The sequence below is a fragment of the Giraffa tippelskirchi genome, chromosome 8 (assembly GCF_054371585.1).
Source record: "Giraffa tippelskirchi isolate mGirTip1 chromosome 8, T2T-mGirTip1v1.2.pri, whole genome shotgun sequence".
NCBI lineage: Eukaryota > Metazoa > Chordata > Mammalia > Artiodactyla > Giraffidae > Giraffa > Giraffa tippelskirchi.
Genome location: NC_137282.1, coordinates 161414367 through 161438759, shown reverse-complemented (window position 1 = coordinate 161438759; position 24393 = coordinate 161414367). Strand labels below are relative to the sequence as shown.

Sequence of the window (24393 nt, the reverse complement as noted above, 5' to 3'; positions counted from 1 at the left end):
ACGGCCCCGCCCCACCCCCGGGGCCCCACGCGCGCGCCACGGCCCCTCTCGGCCCAGACTTGGGGTGCCCGCGCCCAGCCCAGATTGCTGCGGGGCCCGCGGTGGGGGGCGGCGGGAAAAGGATTTATTTGTCCTCAATGTCCTTGCCTTTTTCCTGCCCACCCACTCAGGAGCTTCCAAGAGTGCCCTGGGCTTTCCCCCACCCCGCCCCCTGCCATCCGAACTTGGGGCGCTGGGGGCGTGCAAGCAGGCAGAGCTGAAGGCCTAAATAAAGCAGAGTGAAGTGGGGGGGGTGCGGGCGGCGCGGACGGCCTGCGCATGCGCACAGCCTCCAGCGTCTGGTGGGCGGGTGCTGAGGGGGGAGGGGCGCCGCTCCTGGGACCCCCGCGGGCCTTCTCTCCACTTTTGTCCGCTTGCAGCCCCGCCTCCCCTCGCTGCTGTGCGACGGATGCAAAGTGAGAGTAGACTCAGTACCATGCATAAAGGATGTGGGGTGAATGGCTGAAAGCAGATTTTTTTTAAAATTATTTTTATTTTTAAAAGTACAAGTCGTTCTGCAATTGGTGCTGCATGCGAGGTTGTTTCCCCCTAATTCCTTAATTAAAGGATAATGAACTCTCTAGTTGCTGAGAACACTGGGGGCAATACCCATGGTTGAAGGTGGAGTTGGAGAAAGTTTCCTCCTTTCTTTTTTTAATTTGAAATGTCCACTCCACATCATACCTGAGGCGAAAGAGTAGTGGACTAGAGTGGGCAGACGCAGGTAACCAGGACTTGTGTTGTCAGTACTGTGATGACCAACACTTGTCAGTCCCCTCCCACCCCCACCCCCACCCCCCACCGGGCTTCTCTGAGTTGCGGTTTGGTGATCTGAAGAATGGAGGAGATCGGAGATCGGATTAGGACATGATGTCCAAGGTGGTTTTCACCTTCCGGGTTTTGTGAACAGGAAGTTTTCTAGAATACTGTGGAGGTGCCACCCAAGGAATAGAGTCCATGCAAGGATGCTGGTTATAGGCACCTTCTTGCAGAGGACACGTTTCCTTTTGATAAATAATTTCATTTAAATGTAAAGAAACAAATACTATTCAGGATAAAAGAAAAAAAAGTCAGTGGTGCTGTTTGGATCTACATATCAAATTGAACCAGAGGTACCCCCGGAAGTCAATCTGCGTAATTAATATGTGAATATGCAAAACTTCTTGTCCCCAAGTCTACCAGGAAGAGACCATGGTCTGTAAGCCTGGTTAGCACCGCCTTTGCTTCTCAGTTTGTGGTCCTGAAGCCCCCGTCTCAGTGCTCAGGCAGGCAGTGTTCCACACATGCGCAGGCATCTGGTGAGGGCGCGTGTGTTCTTGCATTGGCAACAGGGCAAAACACTGAGCAGTCCATTTCCCGACTCTCTCTACCCATCATAAGTGGACCTTCCAGATGCTGCCACTAAAACAAAAAAAAAGCCTTTGAAATCACTTGCAAGAGCAATTGCCAGGCTAACTAGGAAATTCTGCCTTTTCTTGGGTCAGAAAAAAATCCATTGCTATATTAGAATGGATTGGTCTAACAACACATGTCTCTCATAAATTTAGTCTGTCATTGTTATGTTGTTTGTTGTTGCTCAGTCGCTAAGTCATGTCCGACTCTTTTGCGACCCCATGGACTGCAGCCCGTCTCTGTCCATGGGATTCTCCAGGCAAGAATACTGGAGTGGGTTGCCATTCCCTTCTCCAGAGGATCTTCCTGATGCAGGGACTGAACCCCTGGTCTCCTGTATTAGCAGGTGGATTCTTTACCACTGAGCCACCAGGGAAGCTCTGTCATTTTTAAACCTTCAACTAAAATCCTTAATCAAAATGCAAATATGAATGTACAGATCTCTTTTATTTAAAATGTCGACAACTATGCCATATTGAAATATGTATATGAATTAAGAGGGGGAGGGAATTTTTGCAGATGTGTGTTGCTGCTGCTGCTGCTGCTAAGTCGCTTCAGTTGTGTCCGACTCTGTGCGACCCCATAGACGGCAGCCCACCAGGCTCCCTCGTCCCTGAGATTCTCCAGGCAAGAGCACTGGAGTAGGTTGCCATTTCCTTCTCCAATGCATGAAAGTGAAAAGTGAAAATGAAGTCTCTCAGTCGTATCCGACTGACTCTTAGCGACTCCATGGACTGTAGTCTACCAGGCTCCTCCATCCATGGGATTTTCCAGGGAAGAGTACTGGAGTGGGGTGCCATTGCCTCCTCCGAATGTGTTGCTAGGGGTCCTAATAAAAATCAGCTTTGAGAGGCTTGAGTCTCCTTTTGCATATACTACTTGGTAAGGTGACTTTTCATCTTTGATCACCACTTTAAAGTTAGTTGAAACTTCTAGGGCTTAAATATATGACTGGCTGAAGAAATTTTATTTTAGTGCAGAAATCAGAATCCTGGGAGCAAATGTTATGTTTGAAATGTATGAGTGTGATTAGCTTCCTACTTAATAACACATATTTTATTTTTAAAAATCCACATTTTTATTATGAAATATACACACAGAACCACGCACAAAACAAAGATGCAGAGGTCACAAAACAAAGGTGTGCTTGATCACAAATCAAATTATCTATGTGGTCTCCATTCACACTGAAACAGTATAGACAACTAAAATGCAAGCTGTCTTCCTAGGTACGATCCTAAGTCAGAAAAGTCAGAATTGTCGGGACAGTCAGCAACATTTGATTGCGTTTTGTGAGTTGGACATCAGTTGGTACTGAGGTTGATTTCCCAGTTGGAGAGTTGTGTGATGATCACAGACAAGATTGTCCTCGCTTTGGGGGGGTTCACACACTGGAGTACTTAGGGGAGATGAGACATCATATCTGTAGCTTGTTGTCTTAAGGTTCAGAAAAGGAATAGCGATAATGGGGATGAATAGACAGTCATGGAAGAACACAGTCAAACGTTAAAACTGGGGAATCTTTGGATGAAGGCATGTGGGAATTTTTCATAATGCTCTGGCAATTTTTCTTTATGTCTAAAGTTACTTCAAATTAATTACTTAAAAAAAATCTATTCTAGGTGGTTTAAGGACTCGAATAGCCTCCCCCTACCAAATCTTTTAAAACTAAATGAACTATATAGATGAATATTCTTAAATTTTTGTTTATTTATTTAGCTGCACCAGGATCGTAAGTTGCAGCATGTGAACTCTTAGTTGCAGCAGGTGGGATCTAGTTCCCTGACCAGGGGTCAAACCTGTGCACCCTGCACTGGAAGCGTGGGGTCTTAACAACTGGACCACCGGAGAGTCCCTCTTAAGCCCTTAAATACAAAGCACGAACGGGAAAAGATTAATACATTTGACCATAGTAAATGAAAAACTTTTGTTTGAAAAGTAACAACTTAAAGAAAATAAAAGGGTACATTACCAAAATCATCAAGACTGGTATCAAGAACTAAAGAATTCCTTAAACCAATTTTAAAGCCGATGTGTGCGCGCACACACACACACCTTGAAATAAAACCGAGCAAAAGACATGAAAAGGTATTTCCCAGAAGAGAAAGCATGTATGGTTTATTCCAGGAATGTAAGCCAAACTGGCTTAATGTTCAAAACGCTCAGTGTCTCTGGTCCTTGGCCTCCTGAGATGACCTTCTGGGATGACCTCACCCTGGTCCATGTGATGCTTTCTTACCACCGCGCTCACACCAAACAGTCATGGTGGGGACACCTCAGAAACAAGGGGTGTTCCTCCACTGAGTCTTCTCGGGGAGTTGCAGCGCGTGACCTGTTCCAGCCCCGGGGGTGTCGGCCTGGTTTGCCTGGCTTGCCAGGTGTCTCTTCCTTAAATTCATCGCTCCCTCTTTGTAACTGGTGAGTGTTTTGGGGGAAGCGTTCTCAGACTTGGATGTCCTAGTCCTTCTCATAACTCCACAGGAAGGCCCTAGCATCCACCGACCACTCCTGTCTAAGTCAGCCACCACTATGGTGGTCGGCAAATGGTGGTTCTCTATTTTCCTCATTTCTTCCAAATTTGCTACTTGACATTCTACAGTAAGGAGGAGCTCCTTCCTTCCCTTCCTTCCATCCACACGTCCTTTCCTCCTTCTTTTCTTCCTTCCCTCCCTCCTCCCTTCCTTCCTTATTTCCTTCAGTGGAATATGCTATGGTTCCATTATTTTCTTTTACACTCGGAGGAAGGGTTAAAAGTGACAATTATAAGGTAGCTATTTGTCATCAGAGGGTGAATGCTCCACCTGCCCATCGGGACCTTGTGCCCAACACAAGAAAGACCAGCTCTTCTCCCCAAGGCCTCCGCTGTCATCTCTCCTCTTCTTAAAGTATTATCTGATTTTTAAAAACTGTGTTCATTCTGGAAGGGGAAAACATGTACACCCGCGGTGGATTCATGTCAATGTATGGCAAAACAAATACAATATTGTAAAGTTAAAAAAAAGAGAATAAACTGATTAAAAAAAATAAATAAAAACTGTGTTCAGTTAATTCATCTGTTTGAAGTGTCATTTTACCAGATGCATATTTTTGCCAGCTGTGCTTTTGAACAATGTGATTTCGTCAAGGGTTCAAACATGGAGACAGCCCTGACCTGGAGGCGAGGCTGGCTGCAAATGTCACCCGTTATTTTGTGAGCTCACTGGAGGGGTGCTTGGCTGGCAGCCCGCACGAGCGTCCTCTCCTGTCTCCATCCTGGTGCGAGGCTCCAGGACGCTCTTTATGAGCACACTTTTGGATAGACTTCCTTTCCGCTTGTGGGTATAAAGAGGCTCCTGATGATAAGCTTTTCGACGTCAATCCGTCTCGCCCTGACAAAACAGCAAATCCAACCTCATGGGTTTCAACCAATAAGTTCCTGATGATCGTGAATCATTTATTAACACAGAGTGGAAATGATCACACTGCAGGTCACCCTTGGAGTCAGACTGATCGACATGGGATTTGAGTTCTGGCTTCCTCCCTAAACTTATTTGCTGTAAAAATATGGTCCAGTAATTTACTTCCTTAGGCTTCAGTTTCCTTATCTTTAAAATGGGTGTAAAAATATTGACCAGATGGGAGTTGTTGAGAAGAAAGCGCCATGTTGTACTTAACAAGCTCACTGGGGGTCGTGGAACCTTTTCTGCCTCCTGGGCTCCTGTTTTCAGACCGTGGCGAGATCTTACCCTCCTCACTTGGCAGGGGTGTGGTTTGGGGGGGCGGATGCCCTGGACTGACACTGCGTCTCAGTCTCAGTTTCCTCCGAGTTCTTCAGTGCCTGTTTTCCTGGAGTCGCTTCTCCCATGTGGGTCCAGTCCCTGTGCTGTCGGCTGCTTCTTATGCTGGACAATGGTCTTTGTTTCCAGGAGCCTCTGAAGTTGGTCTGCCTCTGGGAGGCTTGCTGCGTTCGTGAACTTGGAGTCTCCTCTGCACTCTTCTTACCCCTCTCTCCTTCCAGAGGCCCATTGGCTCCAAGACCTAATTTGGAGAGGGAAGTGGGAGACCCACTTTAGCCTCAAGGTTGAGCCATCTTCACAGCTACAGGGATGTATTGTACAACACAGGAAATATACCGAATATTTTGTAATAACTGTAAATAGAGCATAAACTTTAAAAATCGTGTAAAAGTTAAATAAATTTTTTAAAAAGCACTACATGCAGAAAAAAGAGATTAAGCCATCTTCTCTACTCAAGTTTTTATTAGAGATTTGCTCTGAGATGTCAAGCATTTGCTCAGATGGATGAAGCTCTCCTCTGTTTCTCATCAGATTTGTGTTTCTGTGTGTGCTCTGCTCAGAACCTTGGGCCAAGGGAGGGATGATCAGTGCCCCAAACCCCTGGTATGTTACAGATAATCACGATCAAAGCATCATGTGTGTGTGTATTAAACACATAACCCTGGGTTAAGCTGGACCCCAAGCTTTCTTGAAGGAGACTAAAGAGTTTGAATGAGCTTGAAGCAGACAAAGCTGGATTGTAGTTGATAAAGCATTATTCAAAATGAATAACTCATAGTTTGAGATTGACGTTAAGCTCCTTTGTGATTGTCTCATTGGGATTATAGGTTATAAATTGAATTATGTTCTTCCAGAAAGATGTGTTAACCCCAGGATCTCAGAATGGGATCTTATTTATAGAGGTAATCAAGTTAAAATGAGGCGGTTAGTGTGGGCCTTAATCTAATACCATCCCTACCTTTATAGAAGGGCAAATTTAAACACAGTGACTGGCACGCACAGAAAGAAGATGGTTTGAAGACAGCCATGCAACGATGGAGTCAGGATTAGATGTTACATCTTTAAAACAAGGAATTCCAAAGATTTCTGGAAAAACCTCCTGAAGCTAGCACAGTCTCCCTCACAGACCCTTCCTCAGAAGGCACCAGCCTGATGGCACCGTGAACTTATACTTGCAGCCTCCAGAGTGCTGAGACAATCAATCTCTGTCTTTGAAGCTACCCAGTAGTGGCACTTGGCTATGGCAGCCTTAGCAAACTAACCCACAGAACCAGACCACAGTGCTGGCGGTGGGGTGCGTCACTAGAGGGAGTGGAATCTGGGGCAGAATCAGTCTTGGAGCAGCAGGTCAGGTGGGCCTTAGCCTGACCTGAGGGAAGGGCTTCCCACCTTCTCTGGGGCCAGAGGTCCACTGGGCGGAGACGCTGAGGCGTGGGGAGCCTGGACTGCCTCCTCTCGCGGTGGAGGTCCATCAGCGGCTCTGACCGCAGGAACAGCTGGAGCCAGACCGAGCCCAGGACAGTGGCTGGCCGGGGCCATGGCTGTAGGTTGTTTCCTGTGTTGCATTTCCCTTCCGTCGCTCCTGGCCCTGGGAAGGTGTCACTAAGAGTTTACAGCTGTGCTGTGAGATGCGATGCTCTGCATCCAGGATGAAGGAGACAAGAGATGAACGGCAGGTACCACGAGAGGCACAGATGCCATCCTGGGGCCCCAGCAGGCCCCTGGGCGGGGTTCGAACAGGGGAGTTTGAGGGCCCTGGCCCTGGCCCGTTGGAGGGTGGCCTTTTCGGAAATGCTCAGAACTATCTGGGGGAACTTTTTGAGGATGGGTAATTCACAGCAAGAAATCTTGCCACATTTGAAGTGAATATAAGTGGTAGTGGTGGTTTAGTCGCTCAGTCGCGTCCGACTCTTTGCAACCCTCTGGACTGTATAGCCCCCCAGGCTCCTCTGTCCATGGGATTCTCCAGGCAAGAAGACTGGAGTGGGCTGCTGTTTCCTTCTCCAGGGGAACTTCCCTACCCAGGAATTGAACCTGGGTCTCCTGTATTGCAGGGAGTCTCCTGCATTGCAGGCGGATTCTTTACTGACTTAGCCACCAGGGAAGCCCGTATATAACCAAGACATGTTCAGTGGAATGAGGGCATGCAGCATGCCTTTGCTCAAATGTGTCCGAGGAGAAGGCTTCCAGGCTTAAAATTCTATTATTCTAATTAAACAAAGTCGCCACCGAGCAGTGACTAGATTCTGCAGGTGACGGAGGGCTGCCTTCAGACCCTCAGGCAAGGCGGTTGGAGCCAGTCCAGGGCGGCTGCTCAGAAGCAGGAATTACTGGCCGCTGTGAGGAGCGACAGCTGGTCACACGTGCAGGAGGCCCAGTTTCCGCATCTAAAAAATCCTTGGGGGCTCGTGGTGGTGGGGAGCTGGGTGATTTCTAAGAATCTTTCCAGCGCTATAATTCCACGATTCTGGGAGGATAGAACTAGTAGATATCAGACCAACAGTCTGAGGCTGTTCAATCTGAGGACAAACTACCCGAAACAGTAAGAGCCCAGAAGAGTGTAAACACCCATGGGTAAAGTCAGAGAACCCTGGGGCCTCCCTGGTGGCGCAGTGGGTACGAATCTGCCTGCAAGAGCAGAGGACACGGGTTCAGTCCCTGGTCCGGGACCCCCACATGCCACAGAGTGACTAAGCCCGTACGCCACAACTCCTGGGCCCCAGGGCCGCAACCAGAGAAAGCCCGCTCGCGGCAGCAGAGACCCAGCGCGGCCAGAAATAGCTACCTAATAAAGTAAAAAGTTATTTAAAAATAGTTTCTATTAAAAAAAAATCACAGCGTCTTTACAGAGCATCTTCTATAAGACAGGTGCCCTCTAGGTGTGACAGGGGAGCAAAACGGACCTGGTTTCCAACCACAGGCCTCTGAGGGTTTAGAAAGACACAGGGAAACACGCTGAGGAATAATTCCAAACTGTGAGAGGAGCCCACGCTCCCTCCTGGTGTGGGAAAGGAGCGGTCACAGAAGGAACCTACTCTACGTTGGGGAATTGTATCGGTCCCCTAGGGGTGCCGTACCAGACTACCCCGAGCTTGGTGGCTTAAAAGGCCAGACGTCCATTGTCTCACAGCTCTGGAAGCTAGAGGCCGAGCGTCACGGGGTCGCAGGGCCGTGCTCCCTCTACGGTTTGAGAGAGGGTCCTTCCACGAGTTCTCCCGGCTTCCTGTGTGCTGCATTGTTGACAGCCCTTGGCCGGTAGTTCCCTCCGACCTCCACCTCTGTCTTCACGTGGTGGTCCTGCCTCCGTGTCATCAAATCTCTCTCTTTTTATAAGGACACTCGTCATTAGATTTAGCATCCACCCTAATCCAGCAGGAGGGCTTCCCTGGCGGCTCAGATGGCAAAGAATCCACCTGCAAGGCAGGAGACCTGGGTTCGATCTCTGGATCGGGAAGATCCCCTGTAGAAGGGAAAGGCTACCCACTCCAGTACTCTTGCCTGGAGAATCCCACAGACAGAGGAGCCTGGTGGGCTACCGTCCATGGGGTCGCTAAGAGTCAGACACAACTGAGCGACTAACACTGACCCAACACGACCTCATCTTATCTTGATTATGTCTGCAAAGGCCGAATTTCCACATCCCGGAGTATCTGGGTTAGGATTTGAACAAATCCTTTCTTGAGACACTTCAGCAATCAAGAATGTTTTCTCTGAGGAGTTGATACTTAGGTTGAGACCTGAAAGAGAGACAGCGACAGCTGGGCAAAGAACCAGGATAAAAAATACAACTTGAGACAGGAAAGAGCTTGCATGTGTGAGTCTCAGCGAATCCAGCCAGGGAAGGTGGAAGAGAGCGAGGAGACAGCAGTACAGGGTGAGTTTGGACAGAGGTTGTGGCCATGTAGGCCACCTTAAGGAATTTGGGTTTTATTCCAGACGTCCTGGGAAGTCATTGCAAGGTTTCAAAGGAGGGGAGTGTCCCAGGAGGGTGAGGTGGTGACCTGGTCTGGACAGGACCTGGTCTGTGCATCATGGAGTGAAAGGGGCCAGGAGGAGTGGGGAGTCTGTGCAGGCAGCTCTCAAGGTGACAGGTGAGACGAGAGGGAAAGAAATGGATGCATTCTTGAGACTTTAGGAGAGCGAATCAACAGGATGGATCTGGATCAATTGATTTCTGATATAGGTCCTTGTCCAGAGGCACAAAGTGAGATTTTAGTGACTTGCATATAGGTTAAGTTAGGTCATCAACTTAACTTATAAAAATTAAGTAGTAGTCACATTAGAGCTTGAGTCCAATGCCTTTTACTCGATGTTGACAAAAGATGGTCTTAGGCCATCTCAGATGGTTTGACCTGAGATAATCTTTGTGTATATTCTGCACAGTATTTGAATAGCGGAGATAGGTCACATAACAACCTAGAGCTCCAGTTGCTCTTGCAAAGTCAGGGAAGCTGGCAGCAAAGGGGCTTGCCGACTTGCCTAGTCCAATGAGCTGGAATTGAACACAGCATCCCCTCCAGACAGACTGTCTGCTCTCAGGTCCCCCAGTCTGCTACTGGGTTCTGATGTGCAGCTAATGTTGTTGTTCAGCCGCTGAGTTGCATCCAACACTTTTGTGATCCCATGCCCTATAGCCCGCCAGGCTCCTCCATCCATGGGATTCTCCAGGCAAGAATACTGGAGTGGGTTGTCATTTCCTTCTCCAGGGGGGTCTTCCCTACCCAGGGACTGAACCTGTATCTCCTGCAATAGAGGCAGATTCTTTACTTTACTCCTGAGCCACCAGGGAAGCCTGTACATCTTATGTCCTTCCCTTATTACCTCCCTGGCCCCTCTGGGGCTTGAGTTTGCTCCTCTGTTGATTATAATACACAGAGTGGTTTTGCTTTGTGTGGCCCCTTGTGAGCTTGCGTGGCAGTGGGCAGGTGGGTGCTAGAGTATTTGGGATTCAGGCTCCATGTCTTCCTCTCTAGAGATGTAAAATTGATGAGAAGTATGACAAATCCAGAAAGTGGTCTGACTGATTCTTACATGAAGATTCAAGGACTGAATCTGATGACTCTCTTGCTTCTCCGGATTTTAGTCCTTCCCCCAGTATTATATGGAATCGGTCATGACAGCCTTGCAAATCATCAAGGACAGTAGGCACATTGTCTTCTGTTTAAGAAAGCAGGCAAATGTATAATATATTTTGAGGGGATTTTCACAAACATAATGAAATCTTAAAAAAGAAAGCTTGTATTCAACTTCAGTTTTCAAGGAGATTAATCTTCATAGAACACTTTTTTCCCCGAGTATTATTGGAAAGAAGGCATTTCAGTAATTAAAAGTGCCTTAGAAAATTAACTTTGACATCTCCCCCATAAACTGATTACTAAATTATGAAACCAGAAGGGACTGCGCATTGCTTAAAACTTCAGCATGGGAACAAATGGCTTCTTAGCAAAGGCCGCCCAAGGTCTAACATTTATTTCTTTGGAAATATGTCTAAAGCTGACGTGAGATGATCTCTTACCAGGTCTTTTACAAGTGTGACGGCTGCATAGATAAGTGGGCTTTCATTCACAGGTGAGCAGCTAAAAGGGAATTCTTGTTTTTGCTCATGAAGAAGTAACGGCCAGCTCCAAGAGAGTCGCAGAAAGGAAATTGGTGCTTCCACTTACATGTTCTCCAAACAACAATAAAATATTTATCAGCTGCCAAATAAAAGGACAGATTATTCTTTAGATTCTGAGAATTTCACTGAGCTTTCCTCCCTGAACTCTTTGGCCTAATTGTTTAGTGTCTTGTCACAAAACAGGATAAAATGTACTGGATACATGTGACAGATTGTTCCTAGTTCAAATATGCCTTGAATCGAGCCTGAAGTTGAGGTGGCATTTATAGTCTCCATTAAATGATGGCACAAGTTGGAAGAAGTTGGAAGGTGGTTTTTATTAATGTATGTGTCTCAGTTTGGTTAGAAGCAGAACTCCTTCCTAATATTTATGTTGGGAGACAGGATCCGTCTGGTTGGAGTCCCTTATGTTTCTCAGGGAACAATGCAGACAGAAAGTGGAGATGGTATGACTTGCCCAGCGGTTTAGCTAAGTTTCTTTTCTTTCTTCAGAAGACAATGAGTCGTTGACGATTCTGTTTGCAGCCTGAGTTGGTTGTAAGGGAAGGTTTTTCCTCCCTCCCTCCTCCTCCCCTTGCCTCCTTCCTTCTTTTAATATAATGCTTGAGTTTTATTATATTAAATACACACATAAATGAATGAAGAAATACCAGCTACCGGGAAGACTCCCTGTAACCTAGAAAGTTGTCTTTAGTAATACGTCATGAAATTCGGCAGCCAAGAATAATTTATAGTGGAGTTGGCCAGTCAGTGAAGGTGCCACCTCGGGTTAGGCAGGGAAGAGAACATTCTTTGACTTGTCAGTGAAAAGTCAATGTTCGCTTCACTTTCAAATCAAAAGACCCACTTTGGGTGGCCAGAGATTCCCTCTCCTGCCTGTGGCATTCCTGTCTGAGTCCAGGCACTTACCCCGGCACATTTCACTGGTCTTTCCAACCATCATCACCCCATCTGCCCTCTGGAGGGCCAAAGAGATGATTTTGCATCAGTCTATGCACCCCACCCCGCCCCCCGCCCCCCGCCCCAGCCCATGCCAGAAAGTTGCTTGCACCCTAGGTGAGCTGCTGAGGCAATGTGCAGTGTGGGTTTCCCGGGTCTTGGGTCCTACATCACATCACATTGAATTTAACTGAATAAGAGAGATGGTCTGTTTTCTCTTGGATCCTGCCCATGGTCACAGAATGGCCTTTGAAATGCGGTATTCAAGCCATCTAGCCTACCCTCAGAGCAGATTGGGGGTGGAAGGAGGAAAGGGGTGGTGAGTGCCATGAGCCTTTCTTTTCCAGAGCTGAAGACGGATAGTGTTTACCTCCACTTGGCAGTATGGGTGTATGGGTGTGTTGGACTCTTAAGCGATGTTTGGGGATGTTGGGAAAGTCTGGTAAATGAGACTCGAGTTCACTCTTGTCTCTATTAATCAAAAGTAGACATGTATGCCTGCTAGCCTGAAAGCATGGACGTCAGACTCGGGCCCCACTACTGAGCATCTGCTCAGAGGCCATTATGAAATAATTGGAAAATGAGTGCACATCCCCTAGTCTAGGGGAATAAGTCCGCTCAGACAACTTGTATTTATTACACTCTTCTTTTTTTTTTTTGTACTTCCTGTATTGCCCAAAATTTTTGATGTGTAGAAAAATGATGCTCTTTCCTCCTTTTGGTGTAAAATTTTTTAAACTGTTTTCTGAACCTCGGCAAAAATTAGCCATTAACAGGAGAAAGGGTGTAATTTAGACAAATCAGTCTTTAATTCAGAAAAGAGAAAGCTCACAATAGGCCCTTGGAGTTGGAAAGACTTTTTCTGCTCCAGATATTTTCTTCTCTTTTGCCACTCACTGAATAAGATGCTTATCCTTTGGGCCCCAAAGTTGTCCTGGGCACATGACATCCCTCCACTTGCTGCATTTTATAATGAGTGTAAATAGGGTGACTGGACATCCTGATTTGTCCAGCACAGTCCTGATTTATGTCTGCTATTCCAGAATAATTATAAATGGTTCTCCCTTTTATGTCCCAAGGTGCGAGTTTAGATTATAAATATCACTGAAATATAAACTGAGGACCACATAATCCAGGGTTTTTATGCTGTTGCAGGCAAATAAACACAATCTAGTAACTAAAAGTAATTTAAAATGTTTCTTGTGTCTCAAGAGGAACATGGAAGACTATCTAAATAGTAATCTACCACTACACTCTTCGGATGTCACTCCCCTCTCTTCCCTAAGTGCCCCCAGGACAGTGCCTGCTCTAAAAATTTCCAAACAAAACAGCCCTGACTTTCCTAACACAAATGTGCATCTTTTATTTTATCTCTCTTCTCTCTCATGTTTGTCTGTGTGGTTTCTTTTCCTTTTTCCATTCCCTTAATTCTGCTTCATGAAGCTGCCGAAGGCAATCTGGCAAAGGGAGAACTCTCTTTCCGGGGTGAGGCAGGGTAAGATTCCAAACCGGCCAGAGCCGTCTTGAGCAGCTGGAAGTGAGAGGAGGGAAGGCTGAGAAGTCTTACGGGCGACTGAAGTTTGTCTCTGTTACAAGTTGTCTGAGAGCCAGGCTGAGTTCTGCATCAGTGCTTGGCACAAAGAGCTACTCAAGATGTATTTGATTTATTGAAGTAGGTCAAGGAGGACTTTTACCTGGCTTTGAAGGAAGAGTAATATTTGAGTGGGTGTAGAGGCAGTAGGAGGAATTCCAGGGGAATAAGAATTAGGGTGTGCATAGTTGTGGGTGCATGTGTCGTGCGGTGGGACGTGAAGAAACTGGGGAGATGGCATTGGATGCTCACCGGGCGGTAAAGTGGAGAAGCCTACGGGCTCAGACAGCTCCGGAAGTGCTCTGGAAGTCTGGGGGAGAGCTGTGCTGCAGAGAGCCAAAGTAGGCTCACGAGCTAGGGCATGACGTGGTGGAAATCATAGTTCAGATTAATCTGCCAGTTTCTTTTGGGAATAGTGTCTATGTTTGTCCCTTGGATGGCAAGGAGGTCAAACCAGTCGATCCTAAAGGAAACCAACCCTGAATATTCACTGGAAGGGCTGTTGCTGAAGCTGAAGCTCCAATACTTTGGCCACCTGATGTGAAGAGCCAACTCATTGGAAAAGACCCTGATGCTGGGAAAGATTGAGGGCAGGAGGAGAAGAGGGCATCAGAGGATGAGATGATTAGATAGTATCACCAACTCAATGGAGATGAATTTGAGCAAACTCCAGGGGAGTTTGTGGAGGACAGAGGACCCTGGCGTGCTGCAGTCCATGGGGTCGCAAAGAGTTGCACACAACCTAGTGACTGAAAAATAACAGCAACAGTTACTATGCTTGGTATATTGGATTGCATTGTAATGGAGAAAGAGCATATAGCACATAGAAGGAGCTCAACAAATGATGGTTAACTCCATCACCGTCATCCTCATTGCCATCATCATCATCATTATAATCATTTTGATTATTGAAAGAGTCTTAAGGTGGAGAGACGCGCTGGTGGATTAAGAGAAGTGTTGTGGAAGGAGACGGGGGAGCTTCTCTGGGAAGAAAGGAAGCTCCATGGATAGGGACAGAGTAGTAGCAGAAGGAGGAGATGCTTTGCTCAGAGCCCCTTGGGTAAAGTTAGGACAGAAGCTTATTTATGCTCAGCATTAACGATGTCCTCATATTCAAAGTGCCAACCATTGAAGAGATTGTGTCGCGAGGGAAGTGAGTTCCTGGTGTTGGAAGAGACGTGCGAAATCTGGATGATCACCTGCCTGGGATGTTATTGTTGTTGGTCAGTCGCTCGGTCGTGTCCGACTCTTTGCAACCCCATGGGCGGCAGCACACCAGGCTTCCCCGTCCTCTACCATCTCCCGGAGTTTGCTCAAACTCATGTCCACTGAGTCCATGATGCCATCCTACCATCTCATCCTCTGTCGCCCCTTCTCCTTCTGCTCTCAGTCTTTCCCAGCATCAGGCTCTTCGCATCAGGTGGCCAAAGTACTGGTGCTTCAGCTTCAGCCTCAGTCCTTCCAATGGTGGGAATGTTACAGGGGCTTTAATAAACATGTGGAAGAGAGGAGTCATTTCCTTTGAGATCCCTTCCTGCTGAAAGAGTGAGGATTTGTATACCTTTAGAGCATGGGCCAGGTCAGTAGAAAATAAAATGGCACAGAAAGGTTGCTGTCTACGCCAGCGGTTCTCAATTGTGGGCCCTTTTACCCCTGGGGAGCACTTAGCAATGGCTGGAGACATTTTGGATCATTAAAAGTCAGGGGAAGGTACTATTGGCATCTAGTGAGTTGAGGTCAAGGCTGCTGTTAAACACGTATACTGCACAGGTCAGCCTCCCTCCAACAAAGGATTGTCTGGCTCCAATTTCGATATCGGTGAGGCTGAGGATCCCTGGCCTGTAGTTTAACTTCTTCTGTTGAAGAGTGATGAGAGTTGTTGAATGGATAAACGCTGACTCACATTCACCAGGTAGTATTTTCCTAAGTGATGAGCCAGAAATGCTGCCAAATATGCCCTTTCTGTTGTGGTTTTCACACACATCTCAAAGGTTTTTCTTTTTTCTTCAAAGCTCCTTTGAAGTCAGTGAAACTGGTTAAGAAATGCAGTGGGTGATAAGGACAAATGCTGTGTAAGAACTTGTTTGAAACCTTATTTTGGCTCCCATCCAGGAGGCTCAGTGGAGTGCAGTCCTGTGCTCATCACACTTTCTGGAGGGTAAATGACTTCCTTGAAGGCTGAAGATGAATAAAGAAGGTTCAGGTTTCACAGACTTTTTTTCTTGGTAACCTGGTCATTTCTTCATTTTGTACATGGCTCACAAATGGCTGTGGTGACCATAGGTCCAGATTTGCCAGAAACAGTCATGGTTTGCCCATAATGTACTGGGGTGATTATTAATAGTACCTTTTTAAAAAATCAACAAAAGTGTCCTGGTTTAGATAATAAATTATAGGGCCAACTTAATATTAGTTGACCACTGGGTATTTTAACCATGCATCCACACCATTTTAAATAATAAGCATTACTCAACTTTAGTGCTACCAGTTTAAAAATAACTCCTCAATAATGGCTAATTTGATTCATCACCATCATCATAATAGCTACTTTGACTGCTGCTGCTGCTGAGTCGCGTCAGTTGTGTCCGACTATGTGCGACCCCATAGACGGCAGCCCACCAGGCTCCACTGTCCCTGGGGTTCTCGAGGCAAGAATACTGGAGTGGGTTGCCATTTCCTTCTCCAGTGCATGAAAGTGAAAAGTGAAAGTTAAGTCGTTCAGTCGTGTCTGACTCTTAGCGACCCCATGGACTGCAGCCCACCAGGCTCCTCCGTCCACGGGATTTTCCAGGCAAGAGGACTGGAGTGGGGTGCCATTGCCTTCTCCGGCTACTTTGACTAACTCGTGTCAAATAGTGATGACCTCTGTCCTTCAAGCCACATTCCAGCCCACTTCCTATTGTGATCCACAACCCCCATTTATGACTTGCTTGGGCAGACCGTGGATGCTGACTCAGTGGCCACTGGGAAAGGTAAGTCACTTGCAAAGGGCCAGCTGATCTTGCTCTGATCAACCCAGGAACACATTTCTATAGGACACACAGCCCTTCTCTAACCTGTTAAGCAAATCCTTTCAAAATCTTGACCCCTCTGTGTTAATTTTACATCCCCTTTTGTCTTTTATGTCTACTTCTCAGCTCCATTTCCTAAACCACTGCCTTTTCCTCAACTCTGATTTCCAAAGAGCTGAGTCTGAAATGTGGTTTTATCGGTTTCCTGAAGAATGTAAAAATGATAGATTTGATCAGGCAAATCTGTGTTTTACCAATACAGTGTACAGTCTCAGCACTGAATGCTTAAACAGAGAATGATCTCTGTTCCATGAAGTTTTCTGGCCATAAAGACCACAAACTCCCTTCTACTTGTCTAAGATTATATTTTTCCTGCATTGTTTTGTCCTATATTGTACTTCCCTCAGCTCTTTGAGGGAGAGAAATGTATGTTCAGCAGGTGCTATGTATGGTAAATTGCCAAATGCATTCACGTTGCTGTATAAATAATGAACATTTCTGCATTCACAGACACTTTGATAGCAACAGTGATAATATATCTCCCTTATTTTAGTGAAAAAACCCAAAAACCATGTAGGTAAGAGTTTTACCTTGCTTCAGCAGATAAGACATATCAGGTTGGCACATGGCCTTATTTTTCTTTGTCAAAACTGTAGTGGAGCAGTCCATGAAACTGTTAACAAAAGGTGTGGGGTCTGCCTGCTCACCGCTCAAAAACCAATAAGCAGACCAGGCTGGTGCAAAGGAAAGGTCGCTTTATTTCAGATGCCAGCAACTGGGGTGGGGGACGTCTGTCCAAAGGCCGACTCCCCCCACACTGGCCACCACTGGGGCAAGAGCCTTCATACACAGAGTCGGGGGCACACACAGAAACAACACAGACGTCTCAGTTGGTCATCTTGAAGTTGGTCATTGGTGGTCTGACCAGCGTCATCTTGGTTGTTTTAGGTTCAGTTAATCTTCAGTTCCAGGGTCCATTTGTTCCATTTCTTTGAGGCCCATTCTCGGAATTGTAGCAGCTCATGTCACAGCTACAGTCTGGTCATCGTGTAGTTAACTTCTCCATCTGATGTTTTAGTATCTGTATGACAGCTCATAGGATATGGCTCAGGCTATTATCTATAGCCCTTGAGAAGGGACTAAATGTCCTTGCCTATGCTTAACGACTACAACATTATTATTTGGTCTCCTTTGACTGTTTCCTCGTGTTTGCATTTCTTATTTCTCTGATTAAACTTATCCTTCGACTAAAGCTTTCCATAGACAAAAGAGAGGCAAAGGACATTGAGGGGGCAAGGACCACAGGGTCCTGCTCTTTTTCAACACTGCTCCTAAAATAAGCCAATGGATTAGAATGCAAAAACCATGAAGTTCACTGGGCTCCATCTGAGCACAACCCATTCCCCCTTCCCAGTTGACTCCCCACTTTGGGATTCACAGGTTAAGTTATCAGGGGGCTTCTTTTCCTGTGCCTTCTCCCTGCCCTCCCAGCATAACCCATGACAGCACCTGTGTGGTCAGAAGCAGGGACTTGGGGATCTGTTAGGAAACCAGAACTCTAGCTGTGTGACCGCCAGCAAGTCAGCTAATCTCTGTGGGTCTCATATGCTTTGCTGTTGTTGTCTAGTTGCTCAGTCATGTCCGACTCTTTTCGATTGCATGGACTGTAGCCTGCCAGGCTCCTCGTCCATGAGATTCTCCAGGCAAGAATACCGGAGCGGGTTGCCATTCCCTCCTTCAGGGGATCTTCCTGACCCAGGGATAGAACTCAGATATCCTGCATTGGCAGGCAGATTCTTTACCACTGACTCACCTGGGAAGCCCTCACATGCTTTAGGGGAATTTCAAAAAAGCTCATCTGATAGGGCCGTTGTGGCAGTTAAATGACAGTGCATGTATATGTCTCAAGCGCCTGGAACAGAGTAACACAGAATAAGGCAGCGATTCTTCTTCTCCTTTTCTGCCTCCTTCTTCTTTTTTGTTGTTGTTGTCTGAGGTTAATTGAAAATATTACAGCACAGCAGAAAGACTCAAATGGCTCCACGTGGCGTTTTGAGATTCATCCCACCTGTAGGCCGAGTGACCTGCAGGTTGGACAGACTGCCCAAGTCCAGGGGCTTCAGCGTTAGTGTCAGGACCTACGTCAGTGATTTCCTGATCCCGGGCTGGGACCTCAGGCGCGTAATCTTCTCTCCTCTGTCCCGCCCCTCTCGCGCTCGATGGAGACCTCTCCCACTGGGCTCCCTGAATCTGCGTCATCAGAGGTGGCTGTAGCCCGCGCTCTTGCTGCAGAGCTTCTTGATGGAAATAATGGTGATCTCCTTGCACACACACTTGTTGGTGTGGAAGTCGTCACTCCAGCGCATGCAGTACTTCTCAGTGATAACCCGGGCCGACTTCTTCACAGTTTTGGTGGGAACGCAGCCCGTGTTGGCAGGTCCCTGGTACAAGAGCAAGGCAGCCATTCTTCCCTGTAGGTACTTCCACATCCCTGCTGTCACACATCTCCAAGCCAACAGTCATCATCTGCTCCAATGTCCATCCTCCCAAGAGATGGTGAGCAACTTAAGGGCAGAGGCAAGGCTTCTTCGTCTCTACAGCTCCACAGTTGGCTTAGAAAATAATAGGCATTCAGTACATATTTTCTGAATCAGTCAACTAGGGGAAGAACTTAACAGCTTCCAAGGGTAGCAGTTTATTTTTACCCTCCCTTCCTACTTTAAAAAAAATTCCCTCACAAAATTCCCAACTGGGAAGCGCTGCGGCTCTCCCATGAGTTTGAGCTTGGGGAGGACGGTCCCTCTGTTCCCACAGCCCCAGAGGAGATCGGTGATGGCCGGTCTGGCGCGGAGACGTTGGGGCTCTGCCGAGGTCACTGTACCGGGCGGGGCCTCCAGCCCCTGTCCTCTGCTGACAGCGCTCGGCTACAGCCTCGTCTGGAGCCTCCCCTCCGTTGACAGGAGCCTCTTGTCCACAGATTAAGGGACATTATGTCCACCCTCCATGCGAGCTAACCTGATGCTGCCAGTGACTGACTGATGTTGTTATTGTTCAGTTGCGAATTCGTATCTGACTCTTAGCATGCCAGGCTTCCTTGTCCTTCACTATCTCTTGGAGTTTGCTCAAATTCATGTCCATTGAGTCAGTGATGCCATCCAACCATCTCATCCTCTGATGCCCTCTTCTCCTCCTGCCCTCAGTCTTTCCCAGCAGCAGGGTCTTTTCCAAGGAGTCAGCTCTTTGCAGCCAGTGGCCCAAGTGCTTCAGCAACAGTACTTCAAGTGAATATTCAGGGCTGGTTTTCTTTAGGATTGACTGGTTTGATCTCCTTGCTGTCCAAGGGACTCTCGAGATACAGGGATGCAAAAGCATGGCACCTTTGGGATCATAATTATGTGAAAACCAAGTTGATTGTTGACATTGTAGATCTGGTCAGTTATGAGAGTTTCAATGACGGGGTTGTATGGCTCAGTCTTCAATCAATGCACACATCACAACAGGACAAAACCAAAGCCTTTCTGCAGAGTTTTTCTCTTTTTTTTTTTTTAGTTTAATTTTTTTCTCATGAAGCATGTGAGAGCTTAGTTTCCCAGTCAGGGATCAAAACCAAACTGCCTGCTTTGGAAGCACGGAGTCTTAACCTCTGAACCACCAGGGAAGACCCCAGAGTTTTTCTTATAAGGGGCCTGTCCAGTGAGGGTCTTCAGACCCACTGCAACTTTTGGCAGGTTCCCACTGCTTTTTTATACTTTGTTCACATTTGTAAAAATAGGTCATATTTTAGTATTTCAGATTTGAAGCTTTTTAGGTGGGCTGCCGTCTACGGGGTCGCACAGAGTCGGACATGACTGAAGTGACTTAGCAGCAGCAGCAGACTTATCAAAATTTACCAGTTTATGGTAAAGGGTCAAAATGAGTTTCCTGTGAATGTTTAATAATTTTTGGCATTTGATAAGGAAAAGATTATTATCAAAAAAGTAGTCTTAAAAACATAATTCCAGAATGCCAAAATGTTCTAATTGCATCACTGATAGAAGTACAGGTTAACTTATTTGTGATAACTAGCTCTTTTCCAGAATGCTTAGAATAAAACATTCTGATAAGATAGAGAAGACAGAACTGATCTTTCAAAGACTATATTCAAGTCTAACAAAACTAAACTGAATGTATTTTCCCTCTGACAATATCAAGATTTTGCCGTGCTTCAAGTTGGAAAATATCAACATTTGTTAACTTAGCAATCGAGATATGTAGGAAAAAACCCCTGATAATAGAGATTGTTCACTTATTACGACAGAGAGCTTGAAGGCAATGCGTAAGCTAAGTTGACTTGGTTTGCACGTTGGCCAGAAGTTTCCAGAAATGGGTCCTATGACCACACACAGCATCTTCACTCACAAAAAGGTCTGTGTGGGTGGTGTTGGAAATTATATTAAAGATCGTTTATTCTAATTCACTTATTTTATTTTGCAGAGGAAGAAACTGAGGACTGGAAGTGGAGTGGTCACAACTGCAGATGACCCTTAACCGAGTTTGAACTTCAAGGGCGTGAGTCAACTTCTAGGTGAGTTTTTTTCAATAGTAAATATTGTGTTACCATGCGATCTGCTGTTGGTAGAGTCTGTGGGTGCTGAGCTGTGGATACCAGGGCCTTCTAGAAGTTGCATGCAGAGTTTTGACAGCATGGGGGGAGGGTCAGCGCCTCTAGCCTTGGCATTGTTCAAAGGTCAACTGTATACATTTAAAAAACGTGTAGCAGCTCCTTTCACTGTGCCCTTGAGCTGGAAAGGCTGCCGTGGCCCCTTGCCGCTGGTCGTCCTGCATTGGTCAGCCTGAGGATGAGCCAGAGTGGACAGCAGGGTACGAGGGCAGCGAGGGGCATGTTTTTGCCCATCTCTGCAGTTGGAGGGAACAGTTGTTCTGCAGTCGTGGCCAATGAGAGGGGAAGTGAGCTGTGACTTGACCTGCTAGCAGGGAGCCCCCTCCCCCTGCACCCCTGCACCCTGGGCTGGTTCTGGATATTCTAGGGCCACCTGTAGCTGGTGGTGTTTCCATAAGCCCGTACGAGGCCGAAAGTGGCCTGGAGTTTAGGGAGAGTTTTGTGTATCTCACACCTCTGGGAGGCGTGTGGATGTCACATTATCCCCTCCTTTCAGTCTCAGGGGAGCCCATCATTATTTCAGAAATAAGGAAATGTGGAGAAGGTTCAGAATTTCAGAAATAAGGAAATGTGGAGAAGGTGCAGAATTGGGGTTTTTAAGGGGGCCCTGTGCAAGGAGACTGGGTATCTTGAGTGACTCCAAGTGGATGTTCAAACCGACTGAAGACTTGAAGAGGTGGGGACCAAAGCCGGGTGGGATTCCCCGGACCCCGTGGGTGGACCCTGAGCAGAGCGTGGGCACTGGAGCATCACTGTACTGAGTCATAGACCACCAGGTGCTTCTCAGACCTCAGGCGCAGCCCACACCAATGATCGAATTATTTTGGTGCACTCAGAACATTCAGGGATCACTGAAAGAGCGGGGCGCGGTGAGGGGATAAAGACGAAGGAAGGTAAAACTGAAGGCCAGTGTGTTCTGTGTGCAGACTGAATCCTAGACTTGGGGACCCCCCGTTTGCCTTTGCTATTGGTAGAGCTGCTGATTGAAGTGCATCTATCAGGAGATCTGAGGTGCTGCAGAGAAGCAGTCCCCAACAGTTTTGGCACCAGGGGCTGGTTTTGTGGAAGACAACTTTGCCACAGACTGAGGAGGGGGTGCGGATGGCTTGGGGATGATTCAAGCATATTATACGTATTGTGCACTTTATTTCTGTTATTATTGCATCAGCTGCACCTCAGATCATCAGGCATTAGATCGCGGAGGTTGGGGACCCCTGCTACAGAGGGCTGTTCATACAGGCAACACGTGTGTCACAGGGGAGCTGAAAGGAAGGGCAAAAGAGTAACTGATAAATAAATAACCCCCAAGCAAAGAAAGAAAATCCCTCGTCACCACTGCTTGAAATGGCCTCATTTTTAAAAACAACAAACACAGAAGTGAAAAAACAAAATAAACTCTCCCTGTGCCATTTTCTCTCAGGAGTTCTAAGCAGCTGGAGGAGATGGAAAATAGATTGTGTTGGTAACAAAACAATTGCCCATGACATTTTCAGGAGGAATGGACTATTAGCTGAGAAATGATACAGACGGTGGTGAGAAAACAGTGCTTAATGTCTTACGTTTATTTCATAAACTTATTTTTAATACCAGCAGAATGCTCAGTTGATTTAGTCGTGTCCGACCGTAGCCTTCCAAGCTCCTCTGTCCATGGGGATTTCTTGGCAAGAATACTGGAGTGGGTTGTCATGCCCTCCTCCAGGGTATCTTCCTCACCCAAGGATCGAACTTGCGCCTTCTGCATTGTAGACGGATCCTTTACTACCAAGCCACTGGGGAAGCCAATACCAGCAGGCAGAGATTTAACAAAAATGACTCTGTGGCCTTCCTAAGCTCTGAAGTCACATTGCTTAGGATTTATGGTTATTGGCGATCAGGACGATCACTGTCGTCATTGTTGGCATTTGGACAGGGGGCCGGTGGCACACGGGTCCATGGTGCCTTTTCCCTGGGTCTACAGGGAGCTGCTCCACCACCAGGTTCGTAACTAAGGTCAGATCAAGGGCTTCTCTCTGGGCACGAGCCTCCTGTCTCTGTAGGCAAAAACCCAATGTGTAATCCTTTAGAGGATCTTTAAAGCAACTGCTTTGATGCTGCAATGTTGGCATGATGACCGTATATTAATGGCAGGAAAAGAACTGTAGAATTTTGGCTTTCCAGAAGTCAGTCATGGAACGGGTAGCAAGGTCAAGATGCCAAATATGTAGCTTTGACCTCTGCTTGCTAGACTAGCAGCAGTTCTGAAACCCCCTCCCTCTCTTCGTTGGGTGTACACAATGGTGGTATCACACATTGCCATGCGTCCTTCTGGATTTTGATGAATCCCCACAGAATGTTGCAGAGAAGTAAAGCAAATGACATCACATTTTTATGGCCTTCATAAAATATGTTGTATAAGCATGTGACTAATGAATCAGTCTTTTTAAGATCTCAAAACTTGTCCTTTTACAAAGAAAATATGGCTTATCTAATTTTGAAAAAAGGATTGAATTTCTAAAAAGAGACTTCAAGCTTCCAGATTGTCACTCCATAAGTAATTTTAACAAAATAGAAAGTATGTATCATTAAAGAATAAGAACAAGTAAAAATTATTTCATGCAAAAATTACACGAGAATTTATTAATTTTCAGAATACTCTTATTATTATGATATCATTGACAGTTTCATTCATTTAGTCATTTGTCTGCCTTTGACTTTGAAATAATAGTTGGCGGGCGGCTAACCAGCTTGTCTGTAGCTCCCTTCTCCCTAGTGTGCTCTGAAGAGATGGGCGCGCCCATCAATCATGTTCCTTTACCTACAGCTGCATCCCTTCCTCCTCAGGTCAACAGAAAAATCTAACAGAATTAACTGTAAAACTGCAACTTGGAAGCACCACGAAATTGCAGAATCTAAATGCATTTTATACAGGATTAAATGTTTTGTTGTCTTTATTACAAAACACAGTACATGTTTATTGTATAATCTAAGGACAGTATATAATGAAGAAAAATGATTTCCCCCTACAGAAGCATATCCACAAAGAAAACACGATTAACAGTTTGGAGACTCTCAGATATATACAATATACTATGTGATAACATATAGCATATAACATAATATGTAACATATAAAATATAACATATAATATACTATACATTATCTATCATATAACATATACATTATCTATCATATAACATATAATATATTATACATTGTCTATCTATCTAAATCTTTTTTCCAGTGTGATCATCCTGTTCAGTTCAGTTCAGTTGCTCAGTCATGTCCGACTCTTTGCGACCCCATGGACCTCAGTATGCCAGGCTTCCCTGTCCATCACCAACTCCTAGAGCTTGCTCAAACTCATGTCCATCAAGTCAGTGATGCCAACC

At 46.2% G+C, this 24393-nt stretch overlaps 1 pseudogene; it reads right to left on the bottom strand.

Annotated features, from left to right (window-relative positions):
* Positions 1 to 18395: 18395 nt before the first annotated feature.
* Positions 18396 to 18854, bottom strand: LOC145519052 (small ribosomal subunit protein eS17 pseudogene; annotated as a pseudogene).
* Between the last annotated feature and the right edge of the window lie 5539 nt (positions 18855 to 24393).